Raw genomic sequence first — 14,801 nt, 5'->3', positions numbered from 1 at the left:
TATCCGTTTGGATTCACGATATGATTTAACATCAAGTCATATATATATAAAGATAAAGTACAAGTACTTGCTTACTCACGGTAAAATATATAAGTAATTAGGGTTGTCATCAATTCTTAGTAAAAATGAAACACTTTTTAATCCACTTTCGACAGAACAAGTTGTTATTTAATTTTGCTAATGTACAGGCCAAGCACAGAATACATGCTTCAATTCGAAATTGGAAGAGGTGGTCTATGGAGGTCAATTTGGAGGTGATATTTATCAAAAAGGACGGTGGTTTATCATTAAAGATTTTTGGAAGATGCTAAATGAATTATTTGAAAGGACTTTAGTTAAGTTACATGTGAATATAAACATTTGAGTTTAGCATTTCAATCATTATGTTGTTTGAATTATAAGTAATAGGTAATAAGATATTTTACATTTGTCTTTGAATCAGTGAATTAGACAAATCGGTAGAGAATGGATTAATGGCGCAAATTTATCTCCATAGTGGTCTTAGTCGGCTGGTTAGATTTTCGTCATTGTGGGATTCCGCAAAGTCCCAGTTCGTTATCGAAATGTCAAGTCCTTTTTGCAGGGCGTTCTTCGAACTTTCATAAAAAGTATGAGTTTGTGTAGAGTACTCTGCAGAAACGGTAATAGTTACAGCAAGATTAGCAATGCATTGGATCTGCATATTCGGGGTTTTAACTAATGAATATAAATTAGAACATTTTTGCAAAACGGATAGTGGCACATTGCAAAATTGCAAAAAGTAGATAATTGACTCTAGAAGGCGCAATTCTGGAGCGATTTAGCTAGGGTTTTTGAATTTCGCACGAATATCCTAAGTGATAGCAGTTAAAAAATTCGAATTTTGAAAATTCAGAGCACACATTTATAGCCGCATTTCGCATTTTTTTTATTTTCTCGGCTATGCGTCGAAATTTCTGGTGTCAACATAGATCACAACAGAAAACAAATTAGCACCTTATGACTAAATATGGCCAATTTTACACTTTTGCAGTGCTGTATCTCAATCCCTAATTGATTTAGCACCCTACCACGTTTAGATTATTTACGTACTTATTTAATGGTTTCAAAAAATATTGCATTTGATGATGTCAAAGCCATATTAAAAAACAATTGCAATTTACTTAAAACTTTGAACACTTCTATCTCAAGAGCTGTACCTTGGATGGTGTTGGTATTCACAGTAAACATTAATATGGACTACAGCTTTTAGATGATGTTAATATTTTACATGCCCGATATGTGGTTCCGGTATAATGGGTGTCACTAAAGGTTGAGTTTGCATCTTTAAAGCCTTCTAACAGGTGACCTAATAGAGATAGAGCAATATTATTGTCGGATTCATAATGCTGAGCTTTCCGGTGATATATTACATATATACCTTGCATGCAAATTCAAAATCCCATACACTTAACATGGTGCAATTATTGCAGTCTAAATACGCTGTCATCGGTCTGTCAACTTTAATTAAAATTAAAATGCCAGATTTTCCTCTTATAGACACACTCCCTTTTATATTTGTTTAATATGTTTTATGTCCAGTTATGATATATAAATAAGCTCTAGGATGGATTAAACCGTGTTTTACTGTAGGGTGAGCTTAGGAATACCCCAAGTTAATTTCCTTATTTCTTATCCAAATTTCATCAAACTTGGTATGTATGTGTATAGACCAATTCTAAATTTGATGGAAATATTCCATTTGCATCCGCATTACAAAATTTCTTATTTATCTAAATTTATGTCCACCTTCGTATGTACCTTCATGTTGTAACACGCCCTGCATCAGTACTGTTAAAAGAACAATTCTAGTTTTTTTTTCGAAATTTACACTGGGCACACAGCCTAGGCTTCGTCAGCTGCAGCAACATTTCTACATGTGTAGATCCTCTGTAGTGGCAACGTTGTTAATGCATATAAATTGAAACATTTTAGCAAAACCGGAAGTGTCACAGTTCAACATGTGCAAAAAGTAGAAAATCGGCTTCAGGGATCGCATTATTGGGTCGATTTTCTTCGAATTTTCATTTTTGGAATCTGCATATATCTGATATGATAGCAGTTAAAACAATTTCAAAATATTTGTTGCATACTTTTTTCAAACAAAATTTGCAATTTTGGACCTAAAAAATAAACTTTTTTGCTCTTTGTCCGATTGATAATGCAACAGTCAATTTTTTTTGGTTCACATCCGGTTTGAACAGTAAATCGATTTTAACTTCCGGTGATATCAACGAAATTTTTCAGGTCAGTAGCCAAAGTCATTACAAAAAAACGAAGAAAAAAAAATCTGCCCGGAAGTGATACTTTGGCCGCCATATTGATTATTCTGAAATGCTTCGATTTTTATTCAGACATAACGGCTTATCCGATTTGAATGATTTTGGTGTCAAATGAAAGAATATAAAAAAAATATTAAGATGCTGGGAAGCCGATTTTGGAATTTCGCTTTTGCTTTTATGCTATTTTCTGTTGAATATTTTTTAAGTTTGAAGGCTCATTTCTCATGACCTTGACCTTTGATGACATTGACCTTTATTTGATCAAAGGTCATTGACTTTGGCTATCAGCTGATATTTGACCACCGATATCTATTTCCGGTTTTATGGATGTCCATGAACAGCCAAATTTACAACTTTGGACGGCTCTAGCACGTGACCAAATTAATCTTGAGGGTTATTTTTTTCGGATTCTTAAAGTGCTTCTCGTGCTCTTTCCATCGATACATAACAAGTTTTTTTTAAAGCAAAACTAATACTAATAGGATACGTTTGTTCAGAAAGGGACTTTGCACACAATTACCTCACCCTTTTGGCCAGTTTTTTAACAGCTCAGTTATTTCAGTTATATAGTTTAAAAAAACACATTAAAGGGACATTCCGCTTTTTTAGTAGCTCGAAATTTTTTTTTGATTAAGTTTGTGAAAATTACACCAAAATCTTCAGAAATGAACGTGCCCTTTAACGTATCTGAAAGTTTTAACTAGAAACATTCCAGTCGTTAATTTTTAAACGACCAAAATATTTAAATACATTACGTAAGGTTTATAAGTTCGTTATGCCTTTAGAAGCTGTTAGAAAACTACTGTACGCATTTGAGTAAATAAACCGATACATGTAGAGAAATGTCTCCTCCGCATTCTAAGAGTTTTAACTAAATATAACATGCCATTAAATAGCAAAACACCAAAACTAGGTCAAACAAATATTTTAATTAACCCTTTTAAAACAAAACAAAAGATATATAGATATAAATAGCATATGTTAGAAATATTTTCAGCTATAATTTACAAAGTTTTTGATTATGAATACATTTTACAAAATTGCGGAATGTTTTTTAAGATATAAATGAAAGATACCTAAAGTTGTAAATATAATAACATGAGTCTATATTATGTCACACCTCTTAAAAATTATAACAAATACAATGACATTTCAATATCTAAATAATTATCTTTTTGGTCAATTGTGGTACCTTAATATCATGGGAGTTCAGTTGGAATGAACAATATTACGAAGTTTTGTCAAAATCTGGCAAAACAATGTTCCTTTTGTGTGGTTAGGAGCTAAAAATTGAATTTCTTTTTCAAGAACGAGGGCTATTGCTCATATAAATCATTTTTGATTGAATTGTGCCATCTGGACTGTACCTTCTAGAAACTGTACGACCTAAAAAATCGATCGCCTTTCCGGAACAAGGGCAATAGCTCATATAAAATAATTTTTTTTTACTTTCAAAAGGGATCATCCAAGTCAGGTACAAACCAGAACTCTGATTTGAATGAAATTTGGTGTGATCATTTATATTCATGAGATCTTGGACAAGTTGAATTTGACGATCTTTCTATGAACGGTTTTTGAGTTATTGCCCTTAACTTATAAAAAACGCATCAAAATTTGGTTGTGAACACAATAGAGACTACAGTTTGCATCCAATTTAAATGAAATTTGGTGTTAATATTTATAATGATGAGATCTTGGACAAGTTCGAAGTTGGCTATCTTTCGATGAACGGTTTTTGAGTTATTGACCTTGTAATATGAAAAACGCGTCAAACTTTGATTGTGAACACAATAAAGACTACAGTTTTCATCCAATTTAAATGAAATTTGGTGTTAATATTTATAATGATGAGATCTTTGACAAATTAGAATTTGGCTATCTTTCGATGACTGGATTTTGAGTTATTGCCCCTGATTTATGAAAAACGCGTCAAAATTTGTTTGTGAACACAAAAGAGAGTACAGTTTTCACCCGATTTTAATTAAATTTGGTATGATCATTTATAATGATAAGATCTTAGTCAAGATTGAATTTGACAATTTTTCGTTCAACGGAATTTGAGTTATTGCCCTTGACTTAGTAAAAAGCATCAAAATTTGTTGGCGAAAGAGGTGACAGTTTAAGTCTGAATTTTATTAAATAATGTGTGTTTGTTTAAATCAACAATATCTTGGACAAATTAGATTTTTGGTTCTACTTGACACAGATTGGTGACTGCCCACCAGGAAAGTGGGTGTATCTTGCTTGGCAACCACTTGTTCTTAATGATATCATGCAGAGTTTTGTTTTTAATGAGTTTATGACAATATATTTTCATCTTGCCAGTTCTGTTACAAAAGTCAATGTAATGTTCATATTAGTTTCTTCGCAATATCAAGAGCTTGAACAGAATTTCAGTCATAAATTATCTCTATAACAATATGTAGCTGAGAAGACATCGCGCAATGTTAATTCTAGAATCATTCAACATTAAGTAGTAAATATAATCAGATGAGGCATCAATCTGATCAATATTACTGATCTGCAATTCACAATAAAACAAAGAGAAGGGTAACAACACTAGTCAGCTTTCTTGAGCTAAAGGAACAGGTGCTCCATTCTTTTAAGGGAGGGGGATTTGAGTGTTGAATATATGTAAATAGTCTTTAGAAGTACTAGAAATGAAAGAAAATTGCATAATTCATTTGAAAATACTTTTTACTCACTATTTCTATGTATATCTTTTTCTATATATCACAGTCATTTTAACATTTAAACGCAGATAATTCTTGACACACGTGGATTTGAAGGCTCAGATCTGACTGAGCTGTGAACACTATTACTGAATTCCCGTTTTGAGACTTCGCGTTCGATTGGTGAAAAAGAATGATGCACCTGTCCCTTCAACAAGTGGTATTTTACACCGATTTGCAGTTCTTGTTTTGGTCGTCTATTTTGGGTTATAGGCATGCTAATGTGCGTATTTTAGATTTTGATGAGTACATTGGTTTTCAAACTTATACTATACGTCATTTGCTTGGCTTCAAATGGCCACCGTGGGTTCAACTCTCGATTGGCGTGTGATACTCCGATGACCTTAAATAAGTCATCTTCACCAAGTCATCTTCGTAAATGGGCACGGATAATGCGGGAAAGATCAATGCCACGTTGTTATCCTTTTAACATATATTTGTTTCTTTCCTTCATTTTAGTTCCCAACATAATGTTCTTGGCAACAGGTAATCGAAACTGTTCTTCATGTTGTATTTCTCAAGCCTTGTGGTGTGCACTTCCACTGTATGCACATCCAGGACGAGTAAAAATATATACAAGCAGTCTCCTTAATTTTTAAGTTTGTTCATAGTTTAATTAAAATTAATGTTTTGTATTAAAAAAATTTATTTTACTTACCGGTAAGTACCCTAATAACGATGTTACACTTTCTGAGGTGAACAGTATCTCCCCGCTTTGATTGAATACAATAATAAAACTATCTAACGCCTGAAAATCAAAAAAAAAAATATGATAGATATTTTTCATTTTCATCTACATTATAATGACAGTCGCAAAATTACAAACCTGGCAGTTAACATAAAGGGATATGACACAACCGTTGTATGTGTTTTGTATGTATGCCTCATTTCTGTTTACTGTGGTTCTCAGAATGCAAAACTTGAAAAGATTATGACGTCGTTATACAGACAGACAGGGGCGACGACTATATACGCCCACATTAATGTGTGGGCGTGTAAAAACTGGCCGCATGGATTTTACAATCTCTGGTTAATCTAAAATTTAAACGACATTTATTCCCCTGGTTAATATGTTAACTTTGCTAGATTATTCAAATTGGCACTGTCTATATGGACAAACACTGTTACATGATTTGGGAATTTTATTTCTTACTGTTTACAGATGAAAATGATCCACTACAAAAAAGTTTGTGAATCTACACAACAACAGAAGAATACCGTCAAAAAAACATCAAACAGTCATCAATTTTCCCACCGATTCCCACACAGCCAATAATACAAAAACAATGACATTTTTGTTCGGAATGCGAAACACATGTGTTACATTCTCCAAAAAAAAAAATTCCTTTGCGGATCTTCAAATTGTAGGAGGGTTTTGTGAACAATATTCACATTCTTGTGAGACATATCTACATGGATTTAAAAACATAGACCTGTCGTAAATAACATTTTATCAAAAGTGTTTGTCAGAAAGTTTACGTGTTTCTCACCAGTATAATACCAAGATATTTTTGTTTATTGTGCAACAACGGCCGTAGTTATGGAAAATGGATTCTACACCTTTTGCAAACTTTGCATTATTCAATTTACTAAACCTCAAAAAAGAAAAAGAAACCTTTGGCACAATAGAAAACTTATTAAATAAATGTTTCTGATATGTTCATGTTTTAAACAGGCAATTTCACCAGCCATTTCATCGTACCTTAATTTCGGAAATTAAAATCTACAAGAGGGCTTATAAAAAAATCGCCTTTATAGACTAATAGTGGCAAAACAAATCCACTTAAAAGGGTTATATAATGTTTGTTTTTGAATGTTTTTCTTGGCTTTTTCTTCAAACCAATCTTCGAATTAGCTACTGAAATATAGTCCTTCAATCCAGGCATTGTATTATGTAATTACAATCAATTATTTTAGTGGTTATATGTTTTCTTTTAGGGAAAGTATTTGAGTTCATTTTCCAAAAGACACAATCCTCTTTCAGCCCCAAGGCCTGACACAACTACCGCCTACTCGTTAAAAGAATTTGTCAACACAAAGCAAGGAATATTTTGGGACTGTTTAGCCAACTGGGGTGTGATAAAGGTATTTGTATTTGCGGTCACTGCAACAAATATGTTTTGTTCTGGTCTCTTGAACTTTATTTGAACTCTTTCTGCAGTTTTCTTTCTTAATATACCTAGTTCATTATTGGCCTGGCCATTATCGAGACTTTGAGTTGTTCCGTTTTCCTGTCTCTAACCTATTTACATACATATTATGCAAGAGGTTCGGAAGCATCCATTTTAACTTGTCAACAGTTTTTACCCTTAATATATCTAAATGTAGTTTATTATTGACCTTTATCGAGACTAGTTTCCTGTCTCTGAATTCCTTAAACCTATATACATACACATTATGCAAGAGGTTCGTAAGCATACATATTAAATTGTCGTCAATAGAGATAAGCTTTCAATTATCTTGATGGAGTTTAACTGTTCTATTTATTTTAAACGTTGATACAATTTCAATAAGGGTCCCTTCGAATTAAATATGTTCTTTCAACTATACATCGATACATAGTAAATATTTGCATGGGTGAACATTTTCATGTTCATTAGCAGATAAATAAATATTTTCTTTGAGTATTGATGCAACTTTTAATTACCCTCCACATGCAAGACAACTGATATCTGTTGGTATTTGGGGTCACGGGTGGAAGATGACAGTTTAACGTTCGCTCGAAGGTAGTCGTAATAGTTGGCGATTGCTCATTAATAAGTCTATCATTTTTCCTTTCTCAGAAGACTTTAACACGGAAATTGGTAGCAGAATAATTTCTTTTCTGGATAGGCCAAAACTAAAATTGACGGAAAAAAATCCATTTTCTGTGATTGTGTTTTAATATATTTTAAAAGCATTTCTTGTTGTGGTCGTCTGTTGACCACTGTTCGATCTCATTCGTTTCGGAATTGATTCGGAACAAATAGACCATTATTTTTGTTAAGTGGAAGTGGAGAGGGTGACAACAGACCTCAAGGAAATAGAGGCCTCTCTGAAATGGTGTTACATTGTAAAATGTGCAGAAACCCTGTGGCTTCCGAGTAGCTTCGCCCCCTGGGACCACACCAGGGGCCCTTTACCACGCTCCCCAAACGTGTCGGAAATAAATTCAATGGTCATTTTCATCTCTGATAGTAGAATAAGTTAAAATTAGTATCTCATTGAGTGGGATAAAACATATAAATTTAAAAAACATGTCTTTTTGAGAATTTTTTCCCCAGATCATGAAAAATCCGGAATAGCCTACCAGGCTAATTTGAAGGACCATCATCAACAACTAAACTGGTTCTTAACATCAGATAAACTTAAAGTTGTTTTCATATTCTTTGCTGCTACTTTTTATTTCTAGTGTTGAGGTAGAAACTTTCGTGTGAACTCTTTTGTTTTTCTGCAACTGAATGAAGCTTATGATGAATATTCTCTTCATTGATCCGGCTATATTTTTTCATGTGTTTTAAAGAATTTGATGTCAATCCTTCAGTACATAAGATGGAAGAAGGACGCTTAAGTTGAATCTGCAGAAAGTCTTTCTCATATTCAGTTAAATGATCTTGTGGATCTGTATCTGTTTCTTTGATGGATTGGCAGTTCGTGCCTGTTAGTTACGCAGGACGCACGCCATGAAAGAGATGTCTATTGAATACCCATATCCCACTCACTGGAAATGTGTATACAATATTCGAAGCTGCAACCTGATGTTTTAATTGATATATGGATATTAATTTTGAAAGATTTGCCATCATCATGAACATACGATTGGAATTTACAAGTCTAATCATTGAACGGCGTCTTCATGTCCGGTACGGATTCATGCTGCAGAATTTCGTTGGACAACATACCCACTTGTCGTGGATCCAACAGTCGGACATACAGGATCAAATGATTTTAACCAGGCTTGTGCGATTGCTTTGACAAAACTGAAAGAGTGTAAAACCTTAAAATGTTCCACTTCAGCAGATAAGAACAGACTTTATATCAAATACTTCCATGTTTTAGGAGTACCCCTTGTCTGTCAAATATATGCAAAACGTGTTCCTTTATATTCAAAACTCAAAACGAAGAAAAGGTACTTGGATCCAGGAGCATCTAACATGTGAAACCTCGAATTTAATTTATTTAATATCATTTAAGAAATGTCCAAAACAATATGTTGGAGAAACTAAAAATAATTACGGCTCACAAATCCGATATAAAATTTAAAAGACAGGCCTGTTTCTAATCATTTCAACTTGGACAATAATAATAATAATATGTACTTTAATAGGATAAGAAAGTAAACTAAAAAAGAACAACAAATATACAAGCAATATTTAATTGATATCAAAAGCAACTTGTGTTCTTACGATGCTATGGAGAACATGAACGAAGACGATGGCACGATAAAAAACAAAGTTATACGAAGTTGACTACAACTTTATTCGATCTTCACCAACCGATCACAGAACGTACACTGACCAATATGGCGCCCTGACTAAGCCTCACTCTCGATCTTGACAGGGAGCCAAATTAGACAACTCTGTTTGCGTTATGAGGCTGAGCATCAGTATCCTCCCTGTGCCACAAAACATAGAAAGCTTTCAAACAACTTGTAATAACTTTCGATTTCATACGACAGAGCGGTGAAATTGGGGTAAGACGTATTTCATTTTATTAGCTACTACTATTAACCAGTGTTAACGTATTTTTGTCAATAACCAAATAGACAATATTATCCTTGTTATATGCCGATTATATAGCTTCAGTAGCTGACACAGTTGAGAGGTTACAAATAAATTGCATAAATAGTTTCTGCAAGACGTATGGAATGAAAATTAATCTTAAGAAAACTAAGGTTGTTGTATATAGACGTGGTGGTATACTTAAGGCAAATGAGCATTGGTATTTAGATGATAAGGAGATTGAAACTGCATATCATTATAAATATTTAGGGGTATTTTTCACACCAACATTATGTTGGACCTAGGCTATCGATTCATTATCCCAACAGGCAAGGAAAGCTTCGGGAATGGTTATTTCTTTTGTAAATAGGTATAACATTAGTATCAAAGATGCCTTTTTTATATGACAGGATGATAGTGCCTATATTATGTTATGGGGCAGCAGTGTGGGGATACGAACGTAAGGATGCAATAGAAAAATGTCAACTCGGATTTCTCAAGGCAATACTACACGTAAGCTCAACCACTAGTAACCATGCTGTTTATGGCGAACTTCACCGATTCCCTTTACACATTTATTTTTTCTGTAATGTCATCCAATGTTGGTTAAATATAATATATTTACCTGATTCAAGATACCCAAAGGCATGCTATGATATGCTAAAAGTCATAGGATTTCGCTTACTAAATTCAGATGTTCAAACCATGACCTTGCAATTGAAACTGGTAGGTGGCAAAATAAAGATAAGAATGACAGAATATATGTATTGTAAAAATCACCAAGTTATAGTGATTGAAGACGAAATCCACTCATTAATAGAATGTAAATTGTATGATAATATAAGAAATGAATTACTAAATTGTTACCACATCCAAGCTTTTAGCAAAATGAAATGAACTGATTTAGAGTTTTACGTCCTGCAGGGAAATTTTGCCTTAAGTCGATTTCCAACTGTCGAAAGATCTTTTACGTGCACAGCCTGTAGCTCACGGAGCCTCACTTCATTGTCCCATCCGAACGACTTCAGGTTAGCGAGCATGCGTCTTACTGAGCAACCGCGGCTCCCTAGGTTTAACTCAAGGATATAGATTTTTTGACTCACTGAAAACCTGATGAATGGATTCGAATTATTTTCTGCAGCCGCAACTACCCTATCTCTGTTATGACGTCGCAAATACTCTTCAAATTATGACGAGATGCACGTACATCGTCCAAGCAACCACGAGGGTCAGGGTTATATTTTAACTTACTTCGAACTTCAGGCTCGTTATACGAATGGATCTCATCCTTTATTAAAGCTTGGAGGAGCGAACAGTATTAGCTGCTTTATCCAGACAACTTGAAGCACGTAAGAGACGGAAAAAAGCCTTAAAATCATTATCACTCTTTCAAATCTTCACGACGGGATAATTCCGATAATAGAATAACTGGAAATTAAGGCGGAACGACAATCGTTAAAACCACTCCTATGAAAAGGAGGAAGCGAAGAAACAGGTTTAATTAAAGTATGTCAAAGAAATTATGAAAATTGCTAATAAAAACCGGAGAGTACTAATAATTGTACTTTGACCTAGTTTTGGCATTTGGCTGTATAATGGCTTGATATTATTTGTTGCAATCTTAAGAATATATAGTCCGATAATAGAATAACTGGAAATTAAGGCGGAACGACAATCGTTAAAACCACTCCTATGAAAAGGAGGAAGCGAAGAAACAGGTTTAATTAAAGTATGTCAAAGAAATTATGAAAATTGCTAATAAAAACCGGAGAGTACTAATAATTGTACTTTGACCTAGTTTTGGCATTTGGCTGTATAATGGCTTGATATTATTTGTTGCAATCTTAAGAATATATAGGAGATATATTTGGCTATAATTGGGCGTTTATTTTTCTTAAATCCGTACAGTAGTTGTCCAACAGCTTTCAAAAAGCATAACGAACTTTAAATTTTACGTATTGTTTTCAAATATTTTTAAGATTAAACTTTCAGATACGTCAAGGTACACTTTTCTCTAGATTTTGGTGTATAGTTTTCACAGATTTAAGCAAAAACATTTTCCACTCACAAATAAAGCGGAATGTCCTTTTAGAAACTGTTAAAACCCTTTCAGCTTCTGAGTGCCAGTGAATGTCATGGAAGTAACTGCTTCCAAAGTACCACTTTCGAGCATTTGGTGAAAAACCAGCTGCTTAAAGAAATATCATACTTGCGTATTACAAAAGCTCTGGACATAAAAAATGAGAGACGCAGTGAATGCATAGGGTATATTTGTCAAGGTTAGCATTATATAAATTAGTACATAATGGTTTGATGTTTGAGCTTTTTAATTACTGACTCTAAATTCCATTCGGAGTGATTTAATGAAAGGATATATTACACCAGTGAAAGGCCCCAGGTGGGTTAATCCGTGATGGAAAATAGAAATCCGAAAAACCCGATTTTGGCAATTAGGCATCGTAAAAGCGAAGATACCAAATAATATGATAGACGATATCCCATCACTTTTCTGCCTTATAGAGTAATACATGTCAACAAATGTTAGTCATGAACGGGTAGATAAGGGTAAGGGTTCGCATGTGTAGTTAGGATGGTGCTAAAGTATGCGAACTTTGTTGGACTTTTCTTACTGAATATACTTGCAAAGAAATGAAAACAATCCAAACAGGTCTATACATAGATGGTGGTTTGGTATCTGTGGAGAAGTAATTGTCCCTGACCTGGAAAAAAACACGTAAAATTGGCTTGTAGATACACAATAGAAATTCCAAATTGTAATCCATCTTGATGAAACCCGGTATGCATGCATTTATGAGAAAATTCATTTTCGAATCATTAAAGACTTATTATTCCAAACAGCTGGTAGTGGGCGTATGTTACCTTGCCTGGCAAGCTATGATTTTTGTCTTTAGAGTGGTTGCTGGTATTGATGAAAAGCTTGCAGGTTGAGGGTCGGGTGAAATTTGGGAACCTGTTTTCAGAAAGGCTCACAATGGTCAAAAGAAAAAAGAAAATTTGAGCTTTGGAAGGATAAATCTTACAAATGCAATGATTCAGTTAGTCAATTTGTATACATGTAGCAAGCGATTAAGCTTTGTTTTATTCAGAAAAAATGGACGCTAAAATCATTTTAGTTATGACAATTTAAACAAATCTGAATTTTTAGAGCCATTTATCCTAAATGATTACAATTTTCTGATGCCAAATTAGTATTTTACAAGGAAAAGTTAACAATGTTTTTAACCTTGTAGAGCAATAGATTTTACTACACATAACGACCTCTTTCGTGTTCCGGGACGTGCCCAAAGTTGAAATTACAGAAAGAAGAAATGTCGTAAGAAGTAGATAATCTAATTCTTTACCGATACAGCTAGACACACAGCATCCAAAATGGCCAGATTCCATTAGTTGGGAAACTCCAAATGTAGCAGTATTAACCTCCACCTAGCCACATCAAGAGATTTCACACATTATATACAGTATTTCTCAGACATACGGTAAAAGATGTGGGATGTTTTAGATTAAAACCATATAACCAATTTCCTTCCAGAAAGCACTTTAGCAAATCTATTGTGCCACAGATATACATAAACACACAAAGTCAAGTTGATGATGCCAGTTTGATGGCTGGACGCCAAGAGCCACAGTGAATTAACAGGTGAGGCTATTAGGAAAGATAAAATCATTAGTTACATATTTTCGTATGTGAGATATTTGAAAAGAAGCAAAATATCTTGGGCCTCCCTTGCAGTCCACTCATTATGAATATCTAAACCAAACGGAACTCCACATACTAGAAAGATAAGTGAACAACCGAAGCAATTTTGTTTACTTTCTTAGATGTGAAAAAGAATTGACAACTTTAAATGGTGATCAATTAACATCCATATAAAGGATGGTTTAAAAACAATTCTGTGGAATCTTCTGAAAGTTACAATTGACGTTCTGTGACACGGACTACAATTAATGTATGAACAACACGATGATGTACAACGCAGATTAGAGTAAACAAAGGCATGCTGTTGACACTTCCAAGAATGCTGCCCAGTAATTCCTTTTTAATGAATGAATCGCTAACGTATGGTTGGTCAGGTATCGTTTATTGTATCGAATTTTCACTTCAGGACTTGCGGCAGCCCTATCTTCTATGCATGTCATTTTCTTAGCAGTGATATATCAAAATTGATTATTGATAAAATACGTGATTGATTGATAAAATTTCTGTTTTGGACTGTTGTCATGTGTGCATATCGTGCGAGGGCCGGTACACCAATTTGCTGATGTATGGACGGGTAGTGATTTCACCGGTGGATTTGCTGGTTGATTTGCTACCTGGAGAAGTTTATCCAGAAGTGATGAGTTGGAGCAAAGCAGTTGGGACAATGAAGGATTAACTTCACTCCTGGAATTTCTTAACGCCCGACTCAAGAGACAGAAGAACTACTATGATCCATTTCATGGACGTTCTCCTTTTCAGGTGATCTCAAAGGCGTTGCTATACACTCCGGCGAAGAAGGGAGGAATCCCCAGAAGGCGTTATTGGAGTTGACCCTACACGGTGCTACGGAAAATTTCAAATATCACCTACGAAATCCTTGATAACGCATCGAGTTGATTGTTCACAATAATTTATGAAGTCTGACGGAAGCAGTTCGAGATTGAAGACGTAGATTCAGGGATGATATAGAAAACGGAATTGTTTCAAGACTTCGAAATCGAGGAACATGTCGAATCCGATCGAGCAAGTGAGTTTCTTTAACCAACCGTCCAGTTTCGGGAACTACTACTGCTCGTATATAAAACAACAAAGAACTATCATAGGCACAGATCGACAGTCAGACGTTTGATAGCTGAGAGACGGGTTAATCACAATGAACGAGACACGGTAACTGAAGCTAGTTTGAGAATGAGAGTGGGGAGAAGATGCAGTAAGGCTTTTAGGAATAGAAGCACGGTTATGAAAGAGGTAAGACAAGGAGGGAAAAGAATGAGACAAGCTGGTTGTGGAGATCGAGGTTGGACAGATTCTGAAGAATACATGTAAGGTTGGCCTCGTCATCAGAGATAGC

The sequence above is a fragment of the Lottia gigantea genome, assembly GCF_000327385.1.
Source record: "Lottia gigantea unplaced genomic scaffold LOTGIsca_120, whole genome shotgun sequence".
NCBI lineage: Eukaryota > Metazoa > Mollusca > Gastropoda > Lottiidae > Lottia > Lottia gigantea.
This window is presented reverse-complemented; position numbering follows the sequence as displayed.